Genomic DNA, 8,300 nt, shown 5'->3' with positions numbered 1-8,300 from the left:
CATCGACAATTCACCCTTCTTCACTTCAATTCTTGCATCCGCAGTGGCCAAAAATGGTCTCCCAAAAATCAGTAGAGCACCCTGATCTGCTTCAATATCCAAGATCACAAAATCCGCTGGGAAGATAAATTTATCCACTTTGACTAGAATATATTCAACAATTTCTAGGGGATATGTAATGCTCCGATCCGCCAATTGCAATGAAATCTTAGTCGCTTTCATGTCTCCCAACTCCAAGGTCCTGTAAATAGACAACGACATTAAATTAATACTGGCCCCTAAATCACAAAGTGCATTATTAAAATAAGAACCACCAATAGAACAAGGAATAGTAAAACTCCCTGGATCCTTAAGCTTTTGTGGCATCTTCTTTTGAAGCACCGCACTGCACTTTTCTGTTAAATTGACTACCTCGTTCTCTAGCAGTCTCCTTTTCTTGGACATGATCTCCTTGATGAATTTTGCGTAGTTCGGCATTTGCTCCAAAGCTTCAGCAAAGGGGATGTTGATGTGAATTTTCTTGAAAATCTCCAAGAATTTGGAGAACTGCTCATCCAACGCCTTCTTCTTGAACTTCTGCGGGTATGGAAGTGGAGGCTTGTACATCGGTTTCGGGTCAGGTTCAGGCTCCTTCTCTTTCTCCTTGACTTCTTTCTCTTCAACAACAGCTTTTTCAGGCGTCTTTCTATCAGGTTGGCAATCTTCTCTATCTACTTGCTTCCCACTCCTCAACGTGATAGCATTGCACTGCTCCTTGGGATTTACCTCAGTGTTGCTTGGAAACTGGCCTCTGTTATTATTCTTCAGTGCGTTTGCCAACTGCCCAATGTTAGTCTCCATGGATTGCAACACCGCACCCATATTGGCCATGTGCGTCTCCAAACTGTCAAGACGAGACTCAGTTCTCGCCTTCCTCTTACCTGATTCCTGCACAAAAGTACTAATCACATCCTCCAAAGACAACTTACCATCACCCTTATTAGTATTGAACCCCGGACTATTGTTAGCATACGAAAAATTTTTATGATTACGCAAGCTAGGATGATAAGTATTTGGGACAGGGTTACCTCTATAGCCTCCATATCCTCGGTGAGCTGTTCAGAATCCATCTGCCTGAAAGTGCTGATCTCGATCTTCAACTGGGTGGACTTGGCAGGTGGAAAATATTTAGCAAGAAATTTTTCTGCCATCCCCTCCCAAGTAGTGATGCTTCCAAGCGGCAGTGATTGCAACCAACTTCTGGCTTGATCCCTGAGAGAAAACAGAAACAAGCGTAAACGAATAATATCCTCAGGAACACCGTTAAATTTTACCGTATCAGTAATTTCTAAAAAGGTCCTGAGATGCAAGTGAGTATCAGCTGTGGCACTCCCATTAAATTGGTTCGATTGAACCATATTGATCAAGGCCGACTTTAGCTCAAAATTGTTGACATTGATTGTTCCTCGAGCTATTCCAGAGTAGTGAGCCTGGATCGTCGGCCTGAAGTGATATCTGATAGGCACCAGGGGAGCTTGATTCACATTCTCTTCAGCCATGTTATTAATTTCTTCTCTTCTCGCTCTTCTCAAAGCACGTACAGTTCGTTCGATCTCCGGATCAAAAAGTAGAGAATTCGCACTCTGAGATCGTCGCATAAACTGCAATTAAAATTAAGAAGAATTTAATTAGTAACTTCAAAATAAAATAAAAAACTCTAAATTAAAATCTAGACTAATTGGTAACAAGACTAAAAAAAATAATCAAAATTACTCTCCGGCAACGACGCCAAAAACTTGTTGTGAATATTCCTCGCAAGCGTACGAGTGTCAAGTTTTAATATAGTGATTAAATCAGATATCGATCCCACAGGGAGTAAAATAAAAATATTCAGTGCTTGTAATTAAAATAGTATATATTTTATCTAGAAAATCAATATTTGAGAAATTTGCAATAAATAAAAATAATCAGGATGTTTTTGATAGCACGCACACAACTTGCAGATATAATCAATCAGAGAAAATTGGTCTAGAGATATAGATTTCACCTGGTTTCAACAACAGTCAATCCTAAATAATTAATCTTCATGAATTTCAGTCAATTAATAGCCAAGAACACTTAAGTTTATTATTTCCCTCTCCCGAGCAACAAATAATGTTTATCAACTACAATTCAATTTCAATATTCCTATTAAGAATTTATCGCAGTGATCTATCACAAAACAATTTTCTTTTTAAAAGCTCTGTTAAAATCATACACTCTCCCGAGCTTAATAAATAATTAACAGTGTAGTTTCTAATGTCCTATTCAAAATCCCCTCTCTCGAGCAATGATTTCAAATAAATATAACAAATAAATTATTGATCAGATAATTGAAAAGACAATCAATTCTAGAAAAAAACAAATAATCTAGAAACAAAACTCAATTCAATAAAATCAAAAATTCATGAAAGCATCTATATCAGGTTCCATCCGACCTCTAGACTCTAAAAATATAGTTTATAATAAAATTCTGAATAAAATAATAATTCATAAATTCAAGCATATTCAGAATAAAATAAAAGATAAGAAACAAATCCTTCGTCGATGCCGTGTCCGGTCGATCAAACTCCGTCTTTGTTCTTCAGATAAGCTCCAGAAAATCCTCCAGAAAAATCACACGATCAACTCTGATACTCTGTAATTGTGATTGTGGCGGCTCCTCTTTTTAGTCTGATCAAAATTTCCTTTTATACCGTGCACAAAAGCACACTCAAAAGGCCATAAAAATTATTTTCCGATATAATAAAATTTCCAAAACACCATCAGGGCGGGCGCTCAAGTGAAGGCGCGGGCGCGCTTCAAGTTCGAATTCAATTCTCTAGCCTTTCCAAATCTTGCGTGATAGCACTTGTGAAGGCGCGCTAAAAAGAAGCGCTAATCTTTGGTCCAATGAAAAGCCCAATACTGTCCTTCTTCTCTTATCTCACTGATCGTTTCTTTTCTTTTTTTCTTTCTCAATTCTTTTCTTTTAATTTTCTCTTCTTTTCTTATTTTTCTTCACTTTTCTAAATAAAATCAATAATTCTCTGTAAGCACAAAAACAACAAAACACAACATAAATCTGCTCGAAACAAAACAATTAATAATTAAAATCCTATATAAATTAAGTGTATAAAATACACTTATCAATCTCTCAGGATGCAGTCACACGTAAAATCATGTATGTGCTAAGGTGGTAAAACATGCTGAAACATGATAAAACATATAGCACATACTCATGCAACATACATGCAAATATATCATGCCAACTATCTCGGTCAGTACTTACGTAACTCTAACACTGCTGGTCAAACCTAGCTTCGCTGGTCTAGACTCCAAGCCTACTAATCCAGTCTACTGCTACTACAATGCAATTACCCATGCATCAATAATTAAGCTCTAAAAGCATTAACTAAACTAAAGCATTCTCCTAAATATTTTTAGGATGCCAAAGTTATACCTGCGTCCGTCGATAGCCCTTTGCTGTAGATAGCCTCAAAACTAGGCCACAGCTCCGCTACGACACCTAGACTGCTATGCCACTTCCAGATTTCCCGTAGGACGCCTAGATCTCCCTAGATCTGAGTTAGAAGGCTTAGGAATTGAGAGAGAAGAGAGGATTTGGTGCATCTCAAATGAACCCTCGGCCCTCATATTTATAGACACGGAACATTGCTTCCGTTCGGGTTCGTTGCATCCGTTCTGCCTGACGAACGTTGCGTCCGTTCCTCTTCGTTGCTTCCGATGTCCCATCAAGTGCGTAAGCAATGACGTAATATTGCTGACACCACGGATGACATCAGCTGCCATAACGTTGCTTCCGTTCAAGAACGTTGCTTCCATTCTGGGTCACCTTCCGGACCATTTCCGATCATTCTGAATCCATTTCTGAAGTCTGTTAGTCCAGCAGAAACTTCCTTAATCATATTTTAATTAATCTAAATATGATCATATGATTAATATACTCATTAATCATTAATTACGGATACGGGTCACTATAGATTCATGGTACTGTCCATGTTGTTTGTGCAATTTTTGTGCAAATCCTGCAAATTAGGATTGTTATTTACTCACTTGTCTTCAGTGTGAGAAAAATGTATATTAACTAAATCTGTCCATTGCCTATATATATATATTTATGGATATCATATAATGAACACAAACACAAACACAAACACAAACAATTAATTAGAAAATTAGACAAATTAAATTATGAAAATTAATATATTATGTAGATATTTTTATGGTTATCATATCATGAACACATACACACAAGCAAACACAAGTAATTAGAAAATTTTTGAGTATGCTACTTTGTGTAGATCATTGAGTATGGGGTGAAAGAGAGGAGAAATATTGATCTTAATGTCGACACACTCTCTCCATTTTGTGATAGAAGTTGCAAAGAGGTATTGGATTCAAATTTATTATTACTCAATTATTTACTATTTTTTATGAGAAACGAATTAATCCGATGATAAACTTACGTTTTTTTAAGATTTATTTTTAATTGTTATGCGAATCTGGGTTTCCGTGGACTCTATTACATCAAATGTGGGATGTATAGTAGTGACACATACTTGAGAATAATGTGTCACTCCAAACTTGGAGTTGCAAGAAGACTTATGGAAGAATTCTTTGAGCCAATAAAAGATAGACACGCAAAAATTAAAGTGATATATTCCTAGTGTTGTCTACAATTGTGAATAAGAAAAAATATTTACATAATTTATTCTTAAAGAAATAAATATATAAATAAATTATAAACAAGAATATATTTTCAGATAAAATTTTAAGCGTGGATTTTAGACGTTTCTACACGGGCGTTCTTGAAAAGATGATGAGATTATTACCATCACATCTCTCAGGTACAAAGAAATTGTTGAAAGAAAAATAATCTATATATGTATGTATGTATATATGTATGTATGTATGTATGTACATCTTATCACACTTAATATTTTTTTGTGCAAACAATGTGCGGATTTTAACAAATGTGTTTTGTGCAATCAATGTGTGGATTTTAATCAGTTTAATACTTATTTATTTGTTGGTATTGAATTCATGGGACAAAGCTCGTCGAGATGTCTTTCATAGAGAAAAGTGAGGCACAACAATATATACAAAAGAATATATTTAATGGTGGCTATTGAATATGTAAGTTTAATAGCATATTTTTATATTTATAGTTCTAATTTTTATGTATCTGTAACTTTGAACTTCAAATATTTAATTGCTAATTAACGTAATCGAAATATGATCATACTTAAATTACTTCACGGTTTATCACTTAAATTTGTGGATTTACAAGCACTTTAAAATATTAATGTAGAAAATCTCGTCACTCCTTCGGTACATAATGCTTCACCATGGATATTTATTTAGTTCTTTTTTCTTATTTATTTATTGTGGTATGTGGTATGTCATCTCTTTCTTTTTTTTGTTCTTTTTTCTTATTTATTTATTGTGTTTTTTGATTAATTTTTCCATCCATATTTTTCAGCTAGTTCTAGTAGGAACCATGGTGGGCTCGTGGATAGATCAAAATCTAAATCTAAAATTTTAGATTGGATATATGTGTGTGTGTGTGTATTATTTTTTTTCATATTTAATGTATTATAATTTTTTATTTTAGAGAAAAAAATTATTTTAGCATGCTTCTAGTCCATCTATTTGAGATTTAACTTGACAACAACTATCATCTCAAGTGTTTTCCAACAAAAAATTCCTATTTAGCATATATTTCGCACTGAAATAGAAAAATTTAAGCACTGAAAAAATTAATCTTAAATCTATTTCCATAAAAAAAATTCTAATAAAATTATTATTAAAATATTCCTTTAATATTATAGATCTAGAATTATTTTAGAAACTAGCTACATATTATCATCCTTTATATATACTAGTAATAGTTGTAGGCGATGCATGCACATATTTGTAAAATTTTTGGAAAATTCATTTCAAATCGCTAAAGAGTCATAGAACCTACTTCACCCCTTTTCTAGATTCTAACAAGTAGTATCAGAGACACTTGGTTTTTCAAAAATCAAATTCTTTTGGTATGTTCAAATTCCAATCTAGCAATTAATTGAATATGCTCAAGAACGATAAAAAAATCTTCCTCCACTTTTTAATGGTGCTAATTATGGATATTGGAAAAATAAAGTGTGTATATATATATATATATAAAATTCATTGATTGTGACCTTTGAAAAGTGACTCTGAAAGGTTGATCGAGCAAATACTACCACTGAAAATCAACCTAAATATATATATCAATTAAGCTCGAATATATCGCAAGTGCACGAGTCAAATAATAATATAATGTACAGGGTACGAGTATCGTCCCACAGAGATTGATTTACGACAAAATTAGTCAAGTATATTCTTCAGTTAATTAAAATAAAATGAAGAATAAATTAATGAATGAGAAAAATAAAAATATAAAATAAAAACAAAACATATAAATTAAGTTCAGAAAATAAATAAACGATTGTTAGGATCTCGGTTCACCTGGACTTTTTTTTTTCTTCTAATGATTGAATTTCAATTCTCAAGCCGTGCTTTTGACGGAATTTCTTAATCTATCAATATACTCTCTCGAGCTATATTAATCTAATTAACGAATTGTAATAACCAAGTGTCCTTGTGTTATTTAACCATTGCAATTGCATTAACGATTTGTGGAATTCTCTAGCTTTCGCCTTATTGGACTATGACTATCAACATGTATCCAACCTCATATCTATATGCAAGTTGTAGATCCATGGATTATATTATTCTATCATGTCATAAAATCTCCTCTCAGTATCAATTATAACACATAAAATCAATAAGAAGTTGATCAATCTCCAAAATTGCAATAAACACAATAATATAATCAAAAACGTTTAAAAACCAAATTCAATATTTGAAAGTAATCAAGACAAAGTTTTGGGGGTAGGATCCCCTAAATCCCAACAAATAAAAGTAATCTAAGAAGAGAAGAAGAAAATTGCTTCTCTTCGTGTTGTTCTTCCTTGAGTTCTTCACGTTCTTCGCTCTCTTGATGGCCGCCTCCTTTTCTCTGCGTGTTTCCTTCAAAACGTCAGTCTTTGTTCTATTTATATGGCCCAAGACTCCTTTCTTTCTGAAACACGATCAAAAATATTTTTTCCTTTTTGTGGGCGCGCTAGGGCGCTAACAATTGGCCTCTCGAGCGCGCCCCTACACTGTCACAGGATGAATTTTCATCGAAGGCGCGCTAGGGCGATATAAATTGGCTGCTCGGGCGCGGCCCTATTCTGTCCTAGCGCGCAACATTTTTGAAAAATTCATAACTTGAGTTCTAACCGTCGGATCGAGCTGAAATTTTGGCAGCAGCTTTAAAACATCTTAAACAAAAATCTGAACGGTGAGATTGGATTTGGATTACTCTAGAGTCAAAAATAAATTTTGGTTCATTAATGCTTTGTGATTCCTACTTGTGCCACTTCTCCGTGCTCAAACTCTTCATTTTCTCCATGTTTTGCCTACAACTAACCAAAAATCATGAGGAGTCATCCGAATGCAACAAATATTCAAAACCTAAATACAAATTACCTTAACAAAACAAAATCATGCAAAAAAAAAATGCAAAATAATGCAATAAAACAAGTAAAAACAACTCATGTCAACCTCCTCAAACTAACCTTTTGCTCGCCTTCGAGCAAAATAGGTGATAAACTAACATGAAGACAAAACTTTTCAAATTAATGCAACACACTAACATATGGATGATCCCTTACACTTCAAGCCTCAGATAACTTCACTGCCTTTGAGTTAAATCATGATTTGCCTTTTAGATTTCATGTGAACGTCAGTGTGTGTGTGTAGCGGCTCCAATGTCATTCACTTTAAAAAGACTCCGTGTACTTGAGCTAAAAGATCTAATTGACACATTGGGGTAAATTTCCCTCTCATGTACCCGTTCTCCCCAGTCATATCTACCTTTACACCTCTATTGGAATTTTTTTAAGAACAACAAATATGAATGATCCATAGATATAAATTACACGCCACCGGATTTTACACCCGGTTCATTCAACCCCATGTGGTCCGCAAACTTAGCTAGGACTCGGTTGGATTAGGATTTCAATCTTTGTGTCCAGCCCGGATGGAGCTGTCTTCCTTTTTTTTCATACCCCATTTGGTCCGCAAACTTAGCTATAAATAAAGATAGGATTAAGATTTCAATCCCCTTATCTATAGCCCGGATGGAGCATTTTTTTTTCTTTTTTTTTTCGACGCTGCGCTATGGATCACTAAAAAAGAAAAAAAAA

This window comes from Henckelia pumila, chromosome 4 (assembly GCF_033568475.1).
Source record: "Henckelia pumila isolate YLH828 chromosome 4, ASM3356847v2, whole genome shotgun sequence".
In the NCBI taxonomy this organism is placed as follows: Eukaryota; Viridiplantae; Streptophyta; class Magnoliopsida; order Lamiales; family Gesneriaceae; genus Henckelia; species Henckelia pumila.
This window is presented reverse-complemented; position numbering follows the sequence as displayed.